The sequence below is a fragment of the Dromiciops gliroides genome, chromosome 1 (genome assembly GCF_019393635.1).
Source record: "Dromiciops gliroides isolate mDroGli1 chromosome 1, mDroGli1.pri, whole genome shotgun sequence".
Lineage (NCBI taxonomy): Eukaryota > Metazoa > Chordata > Mammalia > Microbiotheria > Microbiotheriidae > Dromiciops > Dromiciops gliroides.
This window is the reverse complement of record NC_057861.1, coordinates 223,998,586-224,024,016: the sequence shown is the minus strand read 5'-3', so window position 1 is coordinate 224,024,016 and position 25,431 is coordinate 223,998,586. Positions and strand designations below refer to the sequence as shown.

At 38.7% G+C, this 25,431-nt stretch overlaps 1 protein-coding gene across 5 annotated transcripts in view; it reads left to right on the top strand.

Annotated features, from left to right (window-relative positions):
* The first annotated feature begins 209 nt into the window (after positions 1–209).
* The window catches only part of ANKRD12 (ankyrin repeat domain 12), a 176,203-nt gene continuing 150,981 nt past the window's right edge, over positions 210–25,431 (top strand). For 4 of the 5 annotated variants that reach the window (XR_006355615.1, XM_043994086.1, XM_043993907.1 and 1 more), the window contains exon 1: positions 210–515. The gene's annotated coding sequence lies outside the window, so the exon portion shown is untranslated. Of the gene's footprint in view, positions 516–11,610; positions 11,630–25,431 lie in introns of those variants that run through there. The other variant, XM_043994024.1, reaches the window with a different exon arrangement.

The following is a 25,431-nucleotide window of genomic DNA, read 5'->3' as shown; positions in this document are numbered from 1 at the left end:
CCCCCCACTGCAGTGTTCGTTTCTCGTTTCTCGTTATCTGTACAGATGAAGGGGAAGGGGATAAGTGGGTAGTGGAGGGGAAGGAAGGGAGAGTGGGGGCGGGGCAGCCGGGAGGCGGGGTTGTCACGCCGCGTGTCCCGTGCCTGCTGGTGAGTCACGTGCCAGTGCCACAGCCAATCGCGGGGCCGGGTTGATCCTGGGACCGAGGAGGCTGTGGTGAGGGACGGGCGAAGACGGGAGATGTTTTCAAACCCGACCCCGGCAGTGGTGTTAGTGGCAGTTGTGGCGGTGACGGCAACCGGGACAGCGGCGACGCTGAGCCTCCAGCTCCGGGGTTAAACCCTCGGTCACGGAACAAGAACCGGGATAGGGGTGGGTAAGGGGAGGGGGGGGGCGTGGCGGGGACTGAGAAGCAGAGGAGGAAGGAGGAGCTCGACTGCGAGCTATTTCCCCGGCGCCCGAGAGGAGACCCCAGAATCCTGCTTCGCGCTCGTCCCCCACTTCTCCTGCACAAGGTAAAGGACGCGCCCCCTTTTCCGCACCCCCCCTTTCCCAGCTGCGGCAGCGGGTCCATCCCAACCCTGGGATGAGCGCGTCCTCCCGGGTGTGGGGATGGGGCCGAAGTGAGGCGGCGGTGGGCAGGGCAGTGACAGGCAGACCGTTACCAGTACTCCTGCCCGCGACAACACCCTGGCTCGCCTCGCTTGGGTCCCCCTTTCCCCCACGCTGGTCTTTCCCCGACTCCCTCTCCACGCCACCGGCAGCGAAGGTCTGAACCGCCTGGCCGTGTGTGAAGCCGCCCGAGCACCGGTGGCTGTCACTGTGCCGGCGCGAGGGGTGGGGGGCGGTGCTGGGAGGGTCCTGGACGGTGGGTGGGGAAGAGGACGGGGCAGGGGGCGGGGGGAGAGGGGCCGCGGGGTGGTGGCTGCTAGGCTGGGAGGGATTTCCTCCCCGCTACCCTGTCCTCCAGTCTCGGGAGGTTTCCCAGGGCTGCTGCCTTCCGTAACATGGCGGGGGCTAGGGAGGGAGGGAGTGAGCGTGCTCGCGCGCGCGCCTCCGCCTGTGTGGGGGCGCGCGTCCGAGTGAGTGTGCGTCTATGTGTTTCTGTGGCTCCGAGAGGGCGCCGCCTGTGGGTGCCAAGGCGTGAAGGGAGGCGCCCCGGCGCGCGCGCGCGCTCCCGCCGGTGTTTGTAGACAGCTTGGCGGGGGGCGGGGGGAGGGAAGCGGAGGCATCAGCCTGTCAGTTCACCTGGTGCAGCTTCCGAAAGGAGGTGGCGGGGAGGGGGAGGGGGGAGAATTCCGGGAGTTGTGCGGAGCTGCTGTGAATGAAGAAAGAAGAGGAAATTACTGCTTCTTGCATGTGTTTTTCGAGAGAAAGGGAAACATCGACCGAGCAGCCACCTTGTTTTTAAGTGCCGGATACGTGTATGAGCATTGTGCAATCAGCCCTTTTCAGTTGTTTTCCTTTTGTCCATTTGAGGGGCGATCTTGAACACTCGTTGCCTGTCACGTTCTTAGATCTCATTTTGAGGATAATGGGGTGTGACTCATCGTAGAGGATCCCAAAGCGTTTTGCCTACGAGACCGACGTCCCGAGAAGCTACCGAAACACAGCTGACAGCTGGTTTAGTAACAGCACAGCACAACTGTTTAAGACGGAAGTTGTATATTGCAACCCGTTGAAATCATAAGGAAAATGTTTTAAGTTGTATAACTGTAATTGTTATTTAGCCAAGACATTATGGTTAAATTGAGAACTCCGGTGTAATGTACCCGAGGCTTTTTAGTGGTTACAGGAGCTCAGGGATTTTATATCTTATAATTACTCCGTGGAAAAGGTCCAGTTTTCTGGGTATTTTTAGTTTTAAATAGCCTTGTTTTAAAAATGGAGGAAGAGGGAAATATGGGGAATAATTTTAATGAGTTGTGAACTGTGTTGACAAATATTTGGATACATTTTTTCAGCATATAGGTCAGTGCAGGAGATCTTCCAGTTTCTTGAATCATCATGCAAAGGCTTTCCTAGAGATTAGCTCAGCACTGGCAGAACATATGCTTTCTTGGCGCCAACTAACTTAAAAACAAAATGAGATAGGGAAAAGGGTGTAGTAGTTCTATTCGTAAGTGGTGGTAGTTGTTTTTTTTTTTAATGCTCACTTAGAGCATTTTAAAGCTTTAAAATATTACCTGGAATTTTTTTTGAAAGATTCTATACAAATAAAAACCTTTTACAGTTGACACAAGCACTAATTGGACTTTTAAAAGTCTACAGTTCCTATTCAAGGGCTTATCTTGGGTACAAATCAGATGTAAATATGACATTAAGAAGAACATATGGTCTTCCTAGAAGAAAAATGAGAACAAGAGGTAACATACCTTAAAACACCACCTAGCCCATCATAGATTGACTTTTGGGTGGTCTTAATAGAAGCAGCAAAGTTATTGAAGGAAAGGGATGAGTATTGTGACAAGTAAGACAAAATAGTTTTTAGAACATCATAAAACTGTGTGGGAGAATGAAGTAAAGAAGTAAAGAATAAAAAATTCACATAGAAGAAAAAAAAGCTTTTTTATTCAGAAATTAGCTTAAGGATTTTAAGGAAGGGATTTTGATCTCTATAACAGATGGTTCCATTGCTTTAATTTTCTAAGAATATTACTGGAAAACTTTTATTCTAAAGCAGGTTTGATAGGTGGTAGCTGGTGGAAGCATTTGGGAATATTTTCAGGGCTTTTTTTTTATTCTAAGGGATGTGAAGAAAGATAATTATGGAAAAGAGGCTCTTTTTTTTTTTAAAAAAGGGTAATGCCTTTTGTGTTTATAGCATATCCCAATCATTTCTAGAATTCTTAAAAGCCCCACCCCCCTCTCCCCCCTTGAGTGCTTTCTCATAATAAAGAAAAAAAATAAGCAAAAATACCAGCTATCTGTATTCGATAGTCTGCATAACATTCAGTCCTAATAGTTCCCAGCCTTTTTTTGCCCTGAGGAGGGAGGTATGTTTCATTATCTGTTCTTTGTGATCTTAATTAGTTTTTCAGTTACCGAGTTTAGCTTCCTGTTACTTATCTTTACATTTATATTGTTGTATTGTGTATATTGTTCTTTTGATTCTACTAATTTCGGTTTATTATTATATATGAATTTTTTACATGTTACATTGAGTTCATCTTTGAATGTTTCCACTGAAGCCTTTTTGACTGAATGCATATTATTCCATCACATTCACATAGCACAAGTCTTGTTCTTTTTAAACTAATATTTAGGATTTTTAAAATTATTCTTGTCTTTTGAGATTTTTTTTTCTGCCAGGTGGAGTATAGTTCATTAATGAGCTTGACCTTTCTCATAATAGTCTATCAGAAACCTGTCCTACCTCTGCTGCTTACGACTTTTGTGTACTTAGGCAAGTCATTTAACCTCTCTCCATCTGTTTCCTTATTTATAAAACGAGGGGGTTAGACTATATGCTTTCAATTTTCTGAATAAGATTTTTCTCTGTGGGAAATTTTGGGGGTGGGAAGAAGCAGAGGGATAGGTCCAGACCTGCGATTTCATTAATGGAGGGAGTTTTCATACTTCTGCCACACCACTAATGCAAATTGGCCAGTCATTTGTAATTTATAGTTTGAGTTGACTTGGGTACTGAGAGTTTTAGTGACTTGTCAGTGGTCACACAACTAGTTTGCATAAGAGGCAGGATTTAGAGCCTTGTCTCCCTGACTCTGGTGCCAGTACTCTGTTCTTTACTACATGGTATCTTGTGTAAAGTTTCCCTGGCCCAGAGTGAGGTCAAACACTTTTCTTTGGGAAAATGTATTAATATATATACATATATTTTTTTTTTTGGTGAGGCAATTGGGGTTAAGTGACTTGCCCAGGGTCACACAGCTAGTAAGTGTCAAGTGTCTGAGGCTGGATTTGAATTCAGGTCCTCCTGAATCCAGGGCCGGTGCCTTATCCACTGCGCCACCTAGCTGCCCCTATGTATTAATATTTTCAACAAAATTTTATCAGCCTATGGATTTGCTGTTACAGTACTTGCTGTTGATTGAACATGGCTTCTAATTGGTAAATTATCAATTCACAACATGGGTACAATCTTAGTACAGTTTCTTATGTACATTTTAAATACCATATTGCAGAGAACACAATTTGACTTCAAGAAATAGTTAATTTATGTAGGTTTAAAAAAGAACATTGTACTTAAGTCCACTCCCCCAAACAAAAACCAAACATGTTTCTTTTCTAGGTAGTTTTTATTTTTGTTTTTGTTTTTGAAATGAGAATACATGGAAGAGAATTGAGGTATTTTGTAGATTTCTTGGCAGTATTCTTAAAATGAACAAACTGAGTGGCTTATTTAAATGGAATGCGAAAGGTACTTTTGTAAAGCCTTTTTTTTTTTTTTGCTAGAGAAGGAGTTAAAATATGGTAATTTGTCACTTGTTTCTGAAAGCACTCAGATGGGGCAATAGTGAGGTTTTATTTCTGGTCTTTAGGTTAAGCAGGTCATAGAAATGAGTAAATGAATGTTTCGGTTCTATGAATAGGACTAATGTTTCAATAGCAGAAGGCATTGCCATTATCTGGTTTGAAATGTCCACTAAGGATAGATCCATGGAGAAGCTTCTACAGCCTTCTAGAATCCTTGAATTATTTGATTTTAAGCTTCTCTAGTCCAGGAACCATATTTTTATTTTTGTATTTTGTATCCCCAGTGCCTAGGACAGTTCATTCAATATAGTAGGTACCTAATAAGTGTTCAATGAATTGAAGATTAGGATCAAAGTTTTAATTTTAAATTGGATTTAAAATGCTAATCAAATGGCTTTAAAATGGCTGTCCCTTCTCTCCCCCCTTCCCCCCCCAAAAAAACTGTTTTGTAAATTATCTGTTCCACTTTCTTCCAGTTGCAACTGGGGGTGGAGACAGGGGGAGGGGAGAGAATTTTACCAGAATTAGCAGGAACATTAGTCTAACTTTTGATAAACTTGAGATAACTGCTCAGAGTCTTCCTTGACTCTTCACTTTCCCTTAACATTCATATCCAGTAAGTTGACAAGTCTTGTCAAACCTTTTCCAATGTTTCTTCATTCGCACAGCCTCTGCCCTATTTCAGGCTGTCATCCCCTCTCACTGAGACTGTTGAAGTAGTCTCTTAATTGGTCTCCCCAAGTCATCCTTCTCCCATCCAGCTTCCACACAGCTACCAAACTGATATTCTCAAAACACAGGCCTAACCATGTTACTTCTGAAAAAAATATAAAATCCTGAGCCTGGTATTTAAAGCCCTCCACTATCTGTTTGCCTCCTACCTTTCCAGAATAAATTCCTGTTTCTATCTTTCACAAACACCCCAAGGCAGTTAAATTTGCTCTGCTTGCCTTTCTGATTAAGCCTTTTTGATTACATGACATTCTATCTTCTGCCTCAGGGCCTTTGCCCAAGTGGCTCTGACTGGAATGCTCTGCCTTACAGAATCCCTAACTTCTAAGCACAGATCAGGTACCCCTTCTACATAATGCCTTTCCTGATACCCTAGCTAATAATACTCCCTTTCTCTTGAAATTACTTTATACCACTTTGTATTTACTTATCAATGCACATTTTGAATCTCTTCACCCCTCTATCCTCCAAGCAGAATGTAAACTACTTTGGAGCACGGTCTAGTTTTGGTTTTGCTTTTTATCATCGGCATTTGGCACAGTAACTTGTGTATGCTAGGTATTTAATAACTAACTGTTCAGTTATTGAACTAATTTATATAACTGGCATAACAAAAATTGTTCATCCCAGGATTAATGTTATAAATATTAGAATTTCAAGAGACCAGTTTATGAACTACTAGTAGTTCTGAGACCATTCTTTGAAATAATTTTTTTTAATGGGTGCATTGTCCAAGGGCTGCTGAAAAAGATTATTCTGGAAGCAATAAAAATGATTGTAGCAGAGTGGTGCTAGAAATAGGGAGCTTTGAGAGGGTTGGAGTTAAGGGGAAACCAAAGTCAAATTAAGATTCTCATTCTCAAAGTTTATGAAAGTCTCAAAAATTTCATCATCTCTAAACACTGAAATCTTTCAAATTAAGGAGGTAGAAGGGGTCAACTTGAAAATGAATAAAAATAATAAATATAACAAAATAAAAGTATTTAATTGGAGTAGAGGAGTGATAACTTGGAGTATTACATAGCAGATGCTAGGAACACCCAAAGATGCAAACTGGGGTCAGGGTATATGTGTGGGGGGTAACAGAACAGAGAGACTGACAGATTGCCTTTGGGAAGAGTAAGTTTCTCACAGTTTCGTATAGGTTCATTTGCTCAGCAAGTTCAAGATCAGGAAGAAAACTTGGGAATCTCTTGAAGAAGAGAGTTTTGGGGGAGATCTACAAAATAATCAGAAGCTAGAATTGACAAAGTCTGATCAGCCACAGGCAATTGGAAAAGAAACTAGATAGTTCAGTCAGTTGTGTTTAACAGAGGGAATACACACTTATTAAGTACCTATTGTGTGCCAACCACTGGGCTAAGTGCTTTTATAAATATTATCTCATATGTCTTAACATCCCTCTGAGATAGGTGCTATCATTATGTCCATTTTACAGTTGTGTACTGAGGCCAGCAGAGCTTATCAGTTTAGTAAATGTCTAAAGCCTGTCTTCCTGATTCTAGGCCCAGTGTGTTCTATCCACTTCACCATCTAGCTGTCTCTGAGGTAGAAGAGCTAAAGTTCCAAAGTTCATAGGATCTTAAATTTAAAGCTGTAAAAGAAACCTTAGACATCATCTAAGAGTTCAACCCTTCTGTTTTACAAGTAAGGCAACTGAAGCTTGTAGAGGCTAAAGTGATTTGCAGAAGTTTGCTAGTAAGTAGTTAAGATGGGATTTGAATTCTATATATTTAATTGTACCAAGTTGTTTCTCTTAGCAAGTTGTGTGCTATTAAGCATCTCGTTTTTGATCCCTCTATCAGACCAAATTGAAAATATTGTGTGCCTCTTGACAAATCCTTTAGCAATTTGGTCAGTACTGATTCACACAGTAAGGAGTTTCAAAATATTTAATGTCACCTCTGGCTGTCAGGTTTAATCTGTACCAAAAGTTTGGGGAAAGCTTTGGGATATACTGCATATATTTTGCAAAGTATTTGGTGATGTGGGGAGTGGGTAGGGTGGGGAAGGGGTACATGCATTTGGAAAAAAGAGAACCTTAGGTGATTTCCTCCATTTCCTGAGAATAGCTATGGTAATTTAAGATTATCACCTGAACTGATAAAATGGAACCACAAATTAAGTACTGAGGCTAAAACTCTCAAGGGTAGCAGGATGAGGCACGCATACATATTTATACTTGTGTAACATTCATTATTTCATCTTTCTTTCCAAAACAAATGTTCATACAATTTACATTCCATAAGTTAACTTCTGATGAGAATTTGAGTTAGTATGGTAGCTTTAGTAGCCTTAAGAACATTCTTAAATTTAATGATTAATAATAATAGCTCACATTATGTGCTCTTTTTCTCTTTGCAAAGTTCTTTTCAAACAAGTCTTGTTTTACTGATGAGGAAACAGATTCAGAGAAGTTGTGACTTGCCCAAGGTCATATGGGGCTTAAATCCAGGATTTTTGACTCCGACCTTAGTGTTCATTCTACTATAGTTTATCTCTCAAATAATACTCATTCCTAGTATTTCTACTTCATCTTTCTTTGTAACACTATCGGCATTTGAGTTCTTATAAAAACCTTCCTCAGAAATTGAGGCTAATATTACCTGTTTTAGAGAGAAGAATATTAAGCTGTCTGAAGTATTTCTCACACATGTTAATGAGAATAGCTCATTTCTATGAAATATAATATACAACAAATATTTGTAGACTTATAAATTCCTGCAGTGATTTTCCACTGACTTGATGAGGTAGATAGTACAGATATTAGAATCCCTATTTTACAAATGAGGGAACCAAGGCACAGAGTGATATTTAACTTACACAGAACTAATAATTGTATAAGCTTGGATTTGAACCAGGTGCTCTGATTCCAAATCCAGAGTTCTTTGTATTAAGCCAGTCAGCTTCAAGAATATTAAAGGCATAGTTCCTACTCTAGTGTTGTGTCCCTAGGCACCATTCTAATGAAAATTAAGTTAAATAGTAATATAATCAAATATTCCTAGTGGAACATTTTAATCAAGGCACCTGGGTTCAAATACAGGCATGTACAGATATTAGTTTTGTACAAGTTAAATATCAAGTCATTTAATCATTCCGTGCCTTGGTTTCCTCATTGGTAAAATAGGGATTATAATATTTGTACTAACTCCCCATTGAGTTGTTAAAAAGCATTGAAAATATATTTATCAATATTTATTGTATATTATATTTCACATGGAATGGAAATAATCTGTTTAAATAGTTTAAAATAGCCTTTCAAGTAACTGGAAATGAGAGAATAATATATTCTCAAGTAAAAGGCATTATTTTTTGTTATTTTTTTAAAATTAAGGTTATTCCAATCCATTGATGTTTTTTCTTGAGGCAGTCAGTCCTGTAGTGATTCTTCTACCGTCAGAAATTCATTATCACTGTTACATAGGTTTCTTTTTTTATAAAGACACTTGTAACCGCTAACACCAAGCTACAGCTGAACACAACCCTTTCTGTTTGCTCTCACACATTTGAAAGTAAACAGAACTGGCTCTCAGCAGAATTGTGAAGTCTCTGGTTTCCTCCATTCATACTTTCCTTGACCTTTGTCCGCCCCCAGTTGGTGGCTGTTCCACCCCCTGGAAGGTGAGACCTGTACTTGAAGCTTATAATATATTACCTTATTTTTTTATGCCATGGTCCTGTATCACTTCTTCCTCTTATAGCCATATTTCTAGAAAAAGCTCTCTACTGTGTTTTGCCTATACTTCCTTCTCTGCTTTATTTCTCAACCACATTTGCATTCTTGTTTCTCACCTCCTCATTCAACTGAAACAGTTCCCTCCAAAGTTATCAATGATCTTTTTAATTGACAAATCTGATTGCTTTTTCTCAGTTCTCAAACTTCTTGACTTTGTTGTACCATTTGATACTGTTGATATACTCTCTCTTGCCGGATATTTTATCTTGTCTAGGATTTCACGACATCCTTTCTTGGTTCTACTCCTAACTGTCTGTTCCTCTCAATGTCCTTTGCTGAATCACCAAACATGTTTCCCACCACCTCTGTGTACTACCCAAAGGCTGGGAGCCTTCCTCTCCTTTGTTGCACTATACTCTCTCCCTCGGTGACCTTAAAAGCTACCTTGGATTTAATTATCATCCCTATCCAGGTTCCCCAGGTTTATCACCTCAGAATCATCTTCAATTCCTCACTTTCCTTCATTTCACATAGTCAGTTGCCAAATTTTGCTGTGTAACACATTCTCTGGAACTACTTTCCCAACTTCCATTTCTCCTGGCTGGATAGGTCCCCAGAAGGTGGCTACTTTTCCCTTCAGAGTTCTAAGGGTCCTTGAGTATCAAAGAGGTGGTTTTCTAATTTCACAGCTACAAACTCTCACCAGCATGCTGTTGCTTTTGATTATCCGGTGATGTCAATTAGTTAGCCAAACTTAATTAGCTTTTTGAAAGGGGTATTTTATTAGGTTCTTTCTTTCTTTTTTTTTTTAGTGAGACAATTGGGGTTAAGTGACTTGCCCAGAGTCACACAGCCAGTAAGCGTTAAGTGTCTGAGGCCTGATTTGAACTCAGGTACTCCTGACTCCAGGGCCGGTGCTCTATCCACTGCGCCACCTAGCTGCCTCTATTAGGTTCTTAATAAATGCTTGTTTTACTGACCTACTGAAGATAGTATAGTAAGAACCATTGCTATAATGCATTCTCTCAAAAGTCTGTAACACTAGGTTTCTCAAGAATATACAGAGTCCAGGGAAAATTGGGCTTTAGATTTTAGAGCATGTGTGGTAAAAAGAGTTGTCACAACTCCTAGAAGTTATTTTGTTCCTTGAGATTGTTCCTGTTAGTCACGAAGTGGCTTCCCGCTGGCCTTCTTGTAGGGTCCTGAAGCTTCAGGATAGCTATGTATTTAGTTTGTCCTCCTGCCCCAGTGCAGATACTACCTCCATTTGCTACTGTCCCCAAGGATGCCATCAAAATGCCAATGAGAAATCTAAATTATCTACCCTCCAAAATTCACAGTTATCTTTTGGTTGGGGGAGGGGGGAAAGGGGTTGGACAGACAAGCTCTACACCTTCTCCCTACCCCCAGGTAATTCCTTTTCAGGGGCTTGATTGGAACTTCTCTCTACTCTAAATTGCTAGACAGGAAAATTAAATTGAATTTTAAATTGCCTTGTAATTTATAAAAGACCCACAGAGCATACATTAGTGTAATGCTTTTTGATTAAGATTTTTTTTGGGGGGGGGGTGAGGCAATTAGGGTTAAGTGACTTGCCCAGGGTCACACAGCTAGTAAGTGTCAAGTGTCTGAGGCCGGATTTGAACTCAGGTACTCCTGAATTCAGGGCCAGTGCTTTATCCACTGCACCATCTAGCTGCCCCTAATTTTTTTCACCTGATAAAAATCACCAAGGTGTGGAATCTTGTTAGTTTAAGTGAGGTGGAATGATTGACTCAATGATGCCCGTGTGTGTGTGTGTGTGTGTGTGTGTGTGTGTGTGTGTGTGTGTGTGTGTGTGTGTGTGTGTGTGTGTGTGTGTGTGTGTGTGTGTGTGTGTGTGTGTGTGTGTGTGTGTGTGTCCTCAAGTCTCTTTTTTCTCCAGTCCATCTTCCACACAATTGCCAAAGTTATATTCCTAAAATTGATGTCTGACCATGTCATTTCCTCTGTGCAATAAACTCTAGTGTTCTCTCTCTTACTTCTCAGATCAAATACAAACTCCCCTGGTTGCCTGTTAAAGCCCATGATAACTAGGTCTCAATGTATATTTCTTGGCTTTATTATGAGTTACTTCCCTTTCTTGTACTTTGACATCTAGACAAACTAGTCTTCTTGCTGTTGACTGAACAGGACACTCCTCCCTTCTCTACATCTTTGCACAGTCTGTCCAACATGCTTTGCATTCTTTTGTTACTTCTATCTCTTTAAATCCCTGGTTTCTTTCAAAGCCCACATCAAGTGTTACCTTCCACATGAGACCTTTTTTGATCCCCTAGCTGATCTTACCTCTCTCCTATTATCTTTTATTTTATATATGTATATATCTACATATTGCTTCACCCTATGTAATAATATAAGTTCATTGAACTGGGACTGTTTTATTTTTATCTTAGTATCTATACACAGTGCCTGGCACATAGGAGGAACCTAATAAATGGTTATTGATTGATAATTAGATAATTATGTTTGTTAGTAAACTTACCTGAATAATGTCAGTGGCTTTATGTCTGTTACCTTTACTAGGTTTTTGGTTGAAAAGCTTTATTTTTCTCATCAAAGGATTTTCCTATATCATCTGTCAGCAGGGGGTGGGGTAATTTGAACAAGAGGACCCTCCCTAATTCAGTAAAATCATACTATCTCTGGACTGTTCTGCTCTTTCCATTAGATATGTCTCCCCTGCTTCCCATGGAAAGGACAAGCCTGAAGGCTACTAGAAATCTATTTCCTCAGGTACTGGTAGGTACAGGAACCTAAAGGTTATCACCAATTTTTTTTCTAGTACCCAAAACTTGGAACCAGCTGTTAAATAAATATTATTTCTTCCCTTTTAGCCTTCCATTGGCCACCTACCTTTCTTTATTTTCTCTGTCTGGACATGTTAGGGCCCCTCCCTCCGTTCTGAGAGTCTTAGAAGTCTGTATTCAGAGCCCTTTTGCTCTAACTTGCTAGTACCTTGGGCATGTGTCTTCCTGTACCTCACCTTCAGCTTGGTAATCATGTGATTACTTTCCATGCCGGCTAGTTATTCGAGTTGAGTGGATGATACATAATCTCAGGTCAGGTTCCTCAATTTCTAGCTTTCTTTCATTTAGCACACTTGATATGGGAGCAGATAATAGTTGTTTATGACCCATTTAAGTGGTGGTTATAGGGAGGTCAAGAGAGCATGGAAGGAAGTACAGGAATCCTCAGTTCTTGGAAGCCATGGCTAGTGGAATAACATTTAGAACACTCTTAACAGCTTTGTTGTGGCTAACCATCTTCATCTCCACGAGACACTTGTCCTTTCCTTAGCCACCAGGACATTGCTCCTTCCTAGTTTCCACCCTACCTGTCTGATTGATCTGTGCTGGATCATTATTTATCTCCTACTCCCTTTACATGGTTTTCTCAAAGTTGCTCAGTCCATAGTCTTTTATGCTCTTTACCATAGTGATCTCATCCACTCCTTTGTGTTTAGTTATCACCTCCATGTAGATGACGCCACAATGCTCTCATGTTCTTCTACAGGGAGCCTTTCCCAATCTTTCTTAATTCTAGTGTTTTTCCTCTGTTGTTTATTTCCTGTTTATCCTGTATATAGCTTGCTTTATGGGCAGCTAGGTGGTGCGGTGGTTAGAGCGCTGGCTCTGAAGTCTGGAGGATCTGAGTTCAAATTTGACTTCAGACACTTAACTAGCTGTGTGATTCTAGGCAAATTATTTAAACCCAATTGCCTTTCACATCCAGGACCATTTCCAGTCATCTTGATGTATATCTTACCACTAGACCCAGATGGCTCTGGAGGAGAGAGTGAGGTTGGTGACTTTGCACAGCCCTCCCTCTCTTAAATCCAATTCACTTCAAGTCATGACATCACCCAATGTCATGGTCCTCTTTGAGAACAACAACAATCTCCTTGAGATCAGGGATTGTTTTGGGTTATGTCTTTCTAACCCCAGCAAAGGACAAATAACCAACCAAGTTTGTTTTACATAATAGTTTGCATGTTGTCTCCCCTATTACATTGTGAGGCTCTTGAAGGCAGGGACTATCTTCTTCTGTTCTTTGTATCACCAGCACTTAGCAGAGGGCCTGACACATAGTAGTTGTTTTTAATAAATGCTTATGGACATACTAAATTTTCAACTCCACTTCTGTATCTCCACCTAGCTATTTTGCTAATATCTTGGTATGTCTAAAATTAAAGTTATCATGTTCCCTGTCCCTTTACCAAACTTCACAGTTTTCTGGATGACACCACCATCCTAATCACCTTAGGTAATAAGTTCACAACCTTGGAATCATCCTTGACTCTTCCACCTCCCTCACAGTTTAGGTCCAATCTATTGTCAAGTCTTGATGATTTTACTTGCACAACATCACTAACATCTATTACTTTGTCTTCACACACACTGTCACTGCTGTTGGTTCAGGTTCTTATCACCATTCAGCTAGGCTATTGTAATTAGCCTCTTAGTTCTTTCTTCCTAGGACATTGGTCTGTCCCCATTGCCTTTTAGATAAATACAAGCCTGGCATTTGAGGCTTCTTATGATATGGCACCAGATTAACTTTCAATGTTATTCTTTAACTTTTCATGTTATTCTTCTTTCATCTTTTTACGCTGTAGTTTAACTGGACTGAAATTTTAACTATTTCCTGCCTCTGTTCCTGCAGATGGCACCCATGTTTACATATTCCATCCTCGTCTCTGTTCTGAGCCCCAGTTCCACATCTCCAATTGCCTGTAGGACATCTCTGCATAGGCTTCTCAAACTCATCACATGCAAAATGGAACTCACTAACTTTCTTCCTAATCTTACCTCTCTCCCTAACTCCCTAGTTCTGTGGAATGTATTTTGTTCCTAAACAGGCACCCAGGTTTGTAATCTAGGAATCACCTTCAGCATTTCAGCTTTCACTCTTCTCCCGTAGCCAGTGAGTTGCTAAATCTTTTTCCATATCTTCAGTATCTCTCTCATTTGACCCTTTTCTCAATTCATGCTATGACCATCTTAGGCCAGGCTCTCAACACTTATAATCTTGGATTATTGTAGTAACTTCCTAATTAATCTCCCCCAAATCCAGTTTCTCCCTAAAAAGCTATCAAAATTAGTGGCTCCTCATTACCTTTAGGATAATATTAAAATCAACTGCTAAGAATTCAAAGCCCTTCACAATTTGGTGCCAGCCTAACTTAAAGAAATTTTTTTGGAAAAACTTTTCATTTAACAAGTTTCTCTCCCATGTACCCTCACTGGAAAAAGAAAAACCTTTTGAGAACAGTTTATGACCAAACAAGAGATAGAGAATATTATGAAATGCAAAATGGATGATTTGATTACATTAAATTAAAAAGTTTTTGTACAAACAGAAGTAATGCATCCAAAATTAGAAGGGAGACAGAAAACTGGTAAACAATTTTTATAGCCAGTACTTCTGACAAAGGCCTCATTTCTTTCTTTTCTTTTCTTTTCTTTTTTTTTTGGTGAGGCAATTAGGGTGAAGTGACATGCCCAGGGTCACACAGCTAGTAAGTGTTAAGTGTCTGAGGCAAGATTTGAACTCAGGTACTCCTGAATCCAGGGCCAGTGCTCTATCCACTGCGCCACCCAGCTGCCCCAAAAGGCCTCGTTTCTAAAATATATCGAGAACTAAATCAAATTTATAAGAATCCAAGTCATTCCCTAATTAAAAAATGGTCAAAGTATACGAACAGGCAGTTTTCTGGTGAAGAAATCAAAGCTATCTATTGCCATATGAAAAAATGCTCTAAATCACTATTGATTAGAGAGATGCAAATTAAGACAACTCTGAGGTACCACCTGACACCTATCAGATTGGTTAATATGACAAAAAAAGAAAATAACAAATGTTGGAGAAGCTGTGGAAAAATGAACACTAATGCATTGTTGGTGGAGCTGTGGACTGATCCAACCATTCTGGAGAGCAGTTTGGAACTATGCCCAAAGGGCTATAAAGTTTTGCATACCCTTTGACCCAGCAATACCACTATTAGGACTTTTCCCCAAAGATCATACAAAAGGGAAAAGGACCCACATATAAAAAATATTTATAGCTGCTCTTTTTGTGGTGGCAAGGAATTGGAAATTGAGGGGTTGCCCATCAATTGGGGAATGGCTGAACAAGTTGTGGTATATGAATGTAATAGAATTCTATCGTGCTGTAAGAAACAGTGATCTGTAAGAAACAGTGAACAGGCAGATTTCAGAGAAACCTGGAAGGAGTTGCATGAATTGATGATGAGTGAGATGAGCAAAACCAGGAGAACCATTGTATACAGTATCAACAACATTGTGTGTTGGTCAACTGTGATAGACTTGATTCTTCTCAGCAAGACAATGATCCAAGATAGTTCCAAAGGACTCATGATGGAAAATGCTCTCCAAATCCAGAAAAAAAAAAGAACTGTTGAATCTGGATGAAGATTGAACCATACTATTTCTATTGGGTTTTTTTTATTTTTCTTTTTTGAGGTTTTTCCTTTTTTGCTCTGATTCTTCTCTCATTACATGACTAATGCAGAAATATGTTTAATGTGATTGTACATATATAACCTATATTAAATTACTCGCTGCCTTGGGGAGGGAGGGGAGGGATAGAGAAAAATTTGAAACTAGAAATCTTATAAAAACAAATGTTGAAAATTATCTCTAAATGTAACTAGAAAAAATAAAACATCTATATGGCAAAGTACCTTAAAAAAAAGAAAAGAAAAACCTTTTCCACAAACATGTAAGACAAACAAATTTCTACATTGATCATGGCCATGTCTCATTTAGCATCATGAGTTTATTTTTGTTAGGAGGTGCTTAGCATTCTTCATCATTGGGCCCTTGGAATCCTAGTTGGTCATTGTATTGATTAAATGAGTTAATATTTGTAAAGTGCTTAGCATAGTTCATGGTACATAGCAGGTGGCATAGAAATACTTATTCCGTTCCTCCCATTGATTAGAATTCTTAACTTAATCAAAGTTGACTTTAAAATGTTGCATAATTTGCAGTTATGGTTCTGCAAACTTAATTCTGTATAAGTTTATATAAGTCTTTCTAGGTCTCCACTGAATCTGTCCCTTTCCTCACATCTTAAAGCACTATCCTATTCAATTCTGCTTATATACCATAATCTGATGAGCATCCTCTTAGTTTCCAGTTTTGTACTATTGCAAAAAGAGGTTCTATGGGTATTTTTGTATAGTAGGTCCTTTAAGCCCCTATAACAATTGTCATTTTCTACTTTTTGTCACTTTTCCCAATCTGATGAGTATGAGGTGGAGCAGTCTCAGAGTTTTAATTTTCATTTTTCTAACTGTTTGGGTTTGGGAGCATTTTTTTTTTCATATGGTTGTTGATAGCTTGGATTTTTTCTTGTTAAAAAAAAAACAACCTACATGTAAGGCCTCATTTAAAATATATAGAGAACTGAATCAAACAAACATATAAGAATACAAGTCATTCCCCAATTGAGAAATGGTCAAGGGATATGAACAGGCAGTTTTCAGATGAAGAAATTAAAGTTATCTGTAGCCATATGAAAAAATTATCTCAGTCACTACTGATTAGAGAAATGCAAATTAAGACGACTCTGAGGTACCACCTCACACCTATCCAATTGGCTAATATGACAAAAAAGGAAAATGATAAATGTTGGAGGAGATGTGGGAAAATTAGAACACTAATGCACAGCCTGTACTGATCCAACCATTCTGGAGAGCAATTTGTAATCATGCCCAAAAGGCCATAAAACTGTGCATACCCTTTGATTCAGCAATATTACTACTAGGTTAGTGGCAGCTAGGTGGCACAGTGGATAAAGTACTGGCCCTGGATTCAGGAGGACCTGAGTTCAAATCTAGCCTCAGACACTTGACACTAGCTATGTGACACTGGGTAAGACATTTAACCCTCATTGTCCTGCCAAAAAACAAAAAACAAAAACAGAAAAACCTGGAAAGACTTACATGAACTCAGCATTAGCTGAGTGAAATGAGTAGTACCAAGAGAATGTTGTACACAGTGTCAACAACATTGTGTGATGATCAGCTGTGATAGACTTAGCTTTTCTCAGCAATACAATGATCTAAGACAATGCCAAAAGAATCATGATGGAGAATGCCCTCCACGTACAGAAAAAGAACTATGGAGTCTGAATGCAGATTGAAGCATACTATTTTCACTTTTGTTGTTGCTTCTCATGGTGTTTTTTTTCCCTTTTGTTCTGATTTTCTCTTACAACATGACTAATGTGGAAATATGTTTAACATGATTGTAATGTATAAACTATATCAAATTGCTTGCTGGCTTTGGGAGTTGGAAGGGAAGGGAAGATGAGAGAAAAATTTGGAACTCAAAATCTTACAAAAGTGAATGTTGAAAAATATCTTTATATGTAATTGGAGAAAAAAAAAAGTTCTGGGGAAAAAATACATGTTCATATCCTTTGACCATTTCTCAAATGTAGAATGTCCAGCCTTCTTCCTTGGTGTATTATACATTAGCTGAACCTCCTCACCTATATATTCTATACTCTATCCCCAAATTGGCTTACTTCCTGTCCCCCATACCTGGAATACGCTCCCTCAACCCTTGATTCACACAGTTCAAATGCTATCATCCTTTAAAAGGTCTTTCCTTATGTCTCCCAGTTGTTAGTCCTCATCCCCATGACAATGTATTTATTTTATAAAAGTCCTATATTTACTTAACTGTCATCCTCCTCACCCCACTTAGAAGGTAAGCTTCCTAAGGGTATTGAACTGTCTCACTTTTTTTGTATCTTCTTTGCCTAGCCAAGTCCCTGGCATGTAGATGTTTAATAAATGCTTACTGATTGATTGATTCACACAAGCCATTTCTCATGTATGAAATTCACTCCTTGCTTATCTCAGACTTTTATCTATCTCCCTGGCATGTAGATGTTTAATAAATGCTTATTCATTGATTCACACAAGCCATTCCTCATATCTGAAATTCACTCCTTGCTTATCTCAGACTTTTATCTATCTTCCTCAAAGGCTTGCCTCCTTTCTCCATAAAGTCTTTAATTATCCCCTCTCCTTCACCACTCTCAAATAATAATAGCAATACCTAGCATTTACATAGTACCTACTCTGTGCTAAGTGATAAACAAATATTATCTAGTTTGATCCTCAAAATCCTGGAAGATAAGTGCTTATCCTCATTGTAAAGCTGAGGAAACTGAGGCAAACAACAGTTAAGTGACTTGCCCAGTACCACACAGCTAAGTATCTGAGTTCCTATTTGAACTTGGATCTTCCTAACTCCAGGCCCAAGGCTCCATCTCCAAGCTGTTCTCCTTAAATATTCCTAAAGCTTTTTGTTTAATCACTCTTTTGTGGATACTGAAATGTATGCATAAGGTTCTTGAAGGCAGGTTTGTTTTTGTTTTGCTCTATGTGTCCCCAACAAGCACTGATATTTTCTGCATTGTGGGTAATTCAGTAGATGTTTGGTGGTGTGTGTGTGTGTGTGTGTGTGTGTGTGTGTGTGTGTGTGTGTGTGTGTGTGTGAGAGAGAGAGAGAGAGAGAGAGAGAGAGAGAGAGAGAGAGAGAGAGAGAGAGAGAGAGTGGGTGAAGGGAGAGAGAATGAGATCGATAAAGATTACACATTACATTTTATTAGAAAAAACTAATATTGCTGCTGATCTAACAAAAAAGCTTAAAATGTGTTAAGCTGTTTAAAAGATACTAGTTATTGTCATTTGTTTAATGCAGCACAGTAATTATGTTGCATCATTTTCAGTTAGGTCCAACTCTTTGTGACTCCATTTGAGGTTTTCTTGGCAAAGATACTGGAATGGTTTTGCCAATTTCTTCTCTTGCTCATTTTACAGATTGGGAACTGAGGCAGTCACTTGCCTAGGGTCACATAGCCAGTTAAGTGTCTGAAGTCAGATTTGAACTCAGGAAGTTTTCCTGACTCCAGGCCCAGTGTTCTATCCACTGTACTACCTTACTGCTGCCAATACAGTAATTATGCATACCATCAAAGATGTGCTGTGTTGAATTGTGTGGGAGAGGTAGTGTGATTTAGCCAGTCTTGAAGCCAGGTAGACATGGATTCAGGTTTGACTTGGCCCCACCTAGCTATGTGACCCTGTCAAGTCATGTTACCTCACAGTCTTCTAGGCTAGGTAACTCCCTGTGACTCCTGAGTCACAGAGAACGTGCCAGACTGTTTTGGTAGAGGAAGATTGCTCACTGGGGAGTTTTGTATACCAATAAAATCCTCTCCTTATTGATTGTGTAGCTTTTATTTGATCATGTACTCAGCCTTAATAGTTTTATGCTCATGTAGCATCATTTACTCAGCATAAATTAGAGGGAATATTGATGAAAATTCTTTAATTAGCAAATATGCCTTAATTAGAAAAGAAATTTTAAAATTCCATTGTCTTTCAAAATAGACTACAGTTAAATATGGAAAACTTCAGTCGTTTAACAATAATTTGCAAGAGCAATCTTATGTGTAAAGAATAGCAAGGATAGAAGGTAGGCTTCTTGAGAACCAGGATTATCTCTGTTTATAAATTTGTATCCCCAATATCTGGCACATAGGTACTTAATGCTTGTTGCTTGCTTGCCTGAATGCTAAATTGACCTGGCTATCAGTGTGGGAGAATATTGAGAAGTGATGTTGGTGGAAGGCCTCCATTGTTAAGGTTAGCTTGGTATATAGTTTATTATTATTATTATTATTATTATTATTATTATTATTTTAGTGAGGCAATTGGGGTTAAGTGACTTGCCCAGGGTCACACAGCTAGTAAGTGTTAAGTGTCTGAGGTCGGATTTGAACTCAGGTACTCCTGACTCCAGGGCCGGTGCTCTATCCACTGCGCCACCTAGCTGCCCCTAGTATATAGTTTATTACTAAGAATCTCACTGGTCCATCTTTGTCATTGTAGCTGCTTAATAAATGTTGAATTCAGTAGTGGCCATAGAAAATTCCAGTACATATTTCATCAATGTTTGGTGAGGTTCTTCAGATTCTCCTCTTTGTAGATGAAGTTGTGCTGGTTTCATCAAGCCCTAGAATGTTTGGGGACCTTCTGCATAAATCCATAACCACTCAAAGGAGTTTGGTCTAACATCCACTCATACCAACTGGGTGATCTCACAAATGGACAAGGTGACAGAAGATGAAAATGGCAATTTTTAATTGGCTTATCATTCATATCGTATCCTTTAATTGTGGGTTTTCCCCAAGGCTCTGTCATAGGCTTCCTTATCTTTTTTCTCTATACTCTTGTTGTGTAACTTCATGAAACCCCAGGAATTTTATTATTATCTCTATGCAGATGACTCCCAGATCTGTATATATCCAGTGTTAGTCTTTCCTCAGAGTATCAGTCCTTTATCCCTACTTATTGGACATTTTAAACTGAATGTCCCAAAGACATTTCAAGCTCAACATAGCCAAAACAGAACTCACTATCTTTTCCCTCAAATCCACTCCTCTTCCAAACTTCCCTATATCTGCCTAAGCCACCTTTCTTCCATTCTCCCAGATTTGTAAATATTGAATTATCTTTGACGTTTTATTCTCCTTCAACCCCACATATCCAGTCAGTTGCTACATTTTGTTGTTTCTACCCCTGGATGTTTTTTGCATCAGATTCCTCTTACACAGCCATTACCTTAGATCAAGACTTCATCACTTCTTGCTTGTACTGTTTCAGTGTACTGCTAGCTAATTGATTTCCTTACCTTGTTTCTTCTCATTCCAGTTCATCCCACACACAGCTTCCAAAGTATTTGTCCTGAAGTATAGATCTGAATCTGACTCCTCAACTCAGTAAACTATAGTGTTTTGCTTTTGCGTCTATTTTCAAATATGAGCTCTTTCAGCTTTTAGAGCCCTTAAAGATCAGGCCCTGATTTGTTCATTCATTCATTTGTTCATTCATTCATTCATTCTGAGGGCAGTTGGGGTTAAGTGACTTGCTCAGGTTTACACAGCTAGTAAGTGAGTGAGGCCAAATCTGAATTCAAGTTCTGACTCAGGGCCAGTGCTCTATCCGTTGTGCCACCTAACTGTAGCACAATTTATCTTAACAGTCTTATTTACATATTATTCTGTTTTCCAAACTCCATAGTCCAGCAATACTGTCCGACTTTCTGTTCCTGACCCAGGACACTCCATCTCCTCTCATTGTGCCTTCTCACTGGCTAATCTGACAACCTTAGAAATAAACTTTCTCCTTACCTGCATCTCAAAACCCCGCTCTACCTTTCAAGATTCAGCTCAAGTACCACCCTTTATTGGAAACCTTTTCTTACCTCCTCTCACTCTCATGCTTACTCTCCCTAATTGACTTGTATTTATTTTATCTTTGTTTCTGTTGTCTCTCCCAATAAAATACAGGCTTCTTGAGATCAGGAGTGTTTAATTTTTTTGTCTTTATATCCTTAATGTCTGGCACAAAGTAAGTGCTTAATAAATGTTTATTGATTGATATACTTTATTCCAACAGCCTTTAAGGGTAGGTTATACAAGTAGCAGAATTTCATTTTCACGATGAGTAAACTAAAGTAGAAAGAAATGAAGGGATTTGCTTGGCATCACACTGCCAGTGCTATCACTAAGATGCCCGCTCAGATGCAGTCTGTCACCTTCTAGGTGACTAAGTTTGTTATTTGTTCCATTATATCATGTGGCCTAACTGGGTCATCATTTCCTCAACTGTAAAATGAGTTTGGAATATATAATCTCTAAGGTTTCTTTTAGCTTTAAAGTTCTTAGAGGCAGCACACAGTGCAGAAAGAACTGCCTCAGAGTCAGGAAGACCTGAATTTAAATCCTGCCCCTAACACATACTGTCTTTGTGACCCTGGGGATGTCATTTAAATTCTCCATGCCCTCAGTCACATTTACAACACAGTAAGTAGCACAGTTGTAGGTAGAGGGTGTTTGCTCCAGAATACCCTACTTGAGTGAAATTGCAAATTTGGTTTAAAAATACCATGATATACTATTGGTGAAGTTGTGAACTGATCCAACAATTCTGGGAGAACAATTTGGAATTATGCTCAAAGGGCTATAAAACTGTGCATATTCTTTGATCTAGCAGTACCACTGCTAGGTCTGTATCCCAAAGAAATTTTTTTTAAAAAGGAAAAGGACCTATGTGTGCAAAAACCTTAATAGCAGCTCTTTTTGTGGTAGCTAAGAAATGGAAATCAAGGGGATGCCTATCAGTTGGAGAATGGCTGAACAAGATATGGTATATGATTGTGATGGAATATTATTTTGTTATAAGAAATGATAAGCAGGATAATTTCAGAAAAACCTGGAAAGACTTACAGTATGAACTGATGTATAGTGAAGTGAATAGAACCAGGAGAACATTGCTGTCAGTAACAGCAATTATGGTACGATAAATTGTGAATGACTTAGCTATTCTCAGCAATACAAAGATCCAAGACAATCCCAAAGGATTCATGATGAAACATACTATCTTCCTCCAGAGAAAGAACTGATATTTATTGAATACAGAATGAAGCATGTTATTTTCCTTTCCTTCCATCCATTAAGTCTTCTTGTGCAAAATGACTAGTTGCAAATGTTTTATATGATTGCACTTGTATAACCTATATCAGTTTACCACCAGATTGCTTGATCTCATGAAGATGACTCTTCCTAATTCAAAGCCCAGCACTCTATCTACTGCACCACCTAGCTGCTGATAATGATTGATAGTGATAATTGATACCATTGATAATAATAATGAAATTGATAATATTTGAACAGGAGGAACACAGGAAACCTATACTCTAATGAATGTATAATATCTTGTACTTTTATATATATACTACTTTATATTTTGAATACTGCGTTCATATACTTTTTTTTTTTTTTTTTTAGTGAGGCAGTTGGGGTTAAGTGACTTGCCCAGAGTCACACAGCTAGTAAGTGTTAAGTGTCTGAGGCCGGATTTGAACTCAGGTCCTTCTGAATCCAGGGCCGGTGCTCTATCCACTGTGCCACCTAGCTGCCCCGTTCATATACTTTTAAAACAAATTGATGTAAAATATGTCTGGCAGTATACTTATATTATTCAGATGAGGAATAGTAGTGATTGGGAGAGGTAACATGGAAGTCAGTGACAAAGTCAAAGCTAGAGTTCTTGGAACTCCTAGATTCCCAGTTTAAGACTTTTTCAGTAACATCATTTAAACAAACATATTCATGAAGAAATTAGTCTGATCCTAAAAAAGAAAGGCAAGGTGGGTTTAGTGGAAGAAGTATTGGATTCAGAAAAACTGTTTGAATCCAGCTCTGGTATGTGTCTATTTGTGTAACTGAATAAGTCTTTCACTTCTTTAGGCCTCATTTTTCTCACGTGTAAAATGGGCTAGATCAGGACTTCTAAAAGTTTTTCCACTTCTGACCCCTTTTTACCTGAGAAATTTTTATGTAACCTTGGGTATAAAGGCATATAAAATAGGTATTGCCAGATTTTTCCCAACCCCCGCATTCAATTATGTGACCCCATCTGGGGTCAAGATCCCCAGTTTAAGAAGCTAGGAACTAGATGACCTCTAAGATTCCTTTCATCTCTCAATCTGTGATCCTATAAATTCCTCAAAGGAGGCATTGTGGAGCAGTGGAATGAGCACTGGATTTTAAGTCATAGGACCTGAATTTGGATAATTGCTCTGCTTCTTCCTATCAGTGTGACATCAAACAAGTCATTTAATCTGTACGGGCCTATTTCCTCATCTTTAATTTTATTATCCTTATGACCTACCTCACAAAATTGTTGTGAGGATCAAATGAGAATAATATCTATAAAAAGCTTTGTAAACCCAAACTGGAAATTGAGAGGATGACCATCAGTTGGGGAATGGCTAAACAAGTTGTGGTATATGATTGTGATGGAATACTACTGTGCTAGTAAGAAATTATGAGCTGGATGATTTTTAGAAAAACATGGAAAGACACATATGAAATAATGAAGAGTGAATACGCAGAACCAAGAGAATGTTATATATAGTAACAGCAAAACTGTTGGAAGAACAACTGTGAGTGACTAAGTTATTCTGAGTATTAAAAATACTCAAATCAACTACAAAGTACCTATGAAGGAAGTTGCTATATACATCCAAAGAAAGAACTGATAAATAGAAGTATGCATATGGTGTTCTCTACTGTGGGCTTGGGAAGGAGAGAGTGAGACAGTTTAGAACTTAAAATGTAACCAAAATTTTTTTTTAATTTTTAAAGAGCTTTTTAAGTTCTAAAGAACTATATGAATGACAGATATTATTGTTACTAAGAATTCCAATGATAATGAAAAGCATTAACAGTATATATAGTTCCTGATTTTTAAACTTCATATTTAATCACTCTTAGCACATTTCTGTTATCAAGGACTTTATCCTCTCATTCATCAGTTTCTTCAGCATAACTCTACATGGGCAGTCATAACTCAGAGAGCCACAAGAAGGATTTTTATTGGGAGGGGAAATAAGAGGGAGAAGATACAGAAGAAAAAGAATTTGAAGTAAGGTTTTAGGAGACTCCCTGCCCTTAAACCCTCACAACTCAATACCTTAGTGATGCCTTCAGATATTTAGATGGCATGGTGACCATTTTTGATGGAAAAAATGCTCAATAGAAAATTTTGAATATTTTAGCTTCCCACTTTATTATTATTATTATTATTATTATTATTATTATTATTATTATTATTATTACGGGGCAGTGAGGGTTAAGTGACTTGCCCAGGGTCACACAGCTAGTAAGTGTCAAGTGTCTGAGGCCAGATTTGAACTCAGGTCCTCCTGAATCCAGGGCTGGTGCTCTATCCACTGTACCATCTAGCTGCCCCCCACATGAAACTTTAAAATAAAAAATAAATTCAGACCCCTCTGGATAGATTTTAAAAGAAAATATTAAAAGAAAAAGAAACCTCCATAATTTCTCCCCTCCCTTTTCTCTGATAAAAATAAGTCAAATCAGTGCTGTTTATTATTATAGCAGTCTTAGTCATTTTAAGCCACATTTATTAAAGTTACATTTATGTTCTGTAGGTAAACATTTTATTGCATTAAGGGGGATTCCTAGCCAAGCCTATAGTCTGGGAAGTAAGAAGGAAAAGATAGTTTTTTCTTTCATCTTCCTGGCTGACATAGCTTTGTGTTGGAAATTTTATGTGAGCCATATATTTTAAATCAGGAACTTCCTGTACTTATTAATAAATAGACATTCAAATAATAGATCATCAATGGTTATCAACTGAAAATCTATTTACCTAGTAATAAATATTTAAAATGTTACTTTTATTTTTTATTTTTTTAATGTTACTTTAAAGATAAAAGGGCTATGTATTATACATTTTTTGAGGCATCCAGTTTCTTATTTTTTTAACCATGAAATTCGTTCTTTCTTTTAGGCTAGGAACTCTGTAAGAATAAGGGGTTGTTTTACCTGAACTTTACACAGATTAAAGGCTTAACAAGTATTTATTGAATTGGGGGGGGGGAGGATTTTTCAAGTGGACTTTC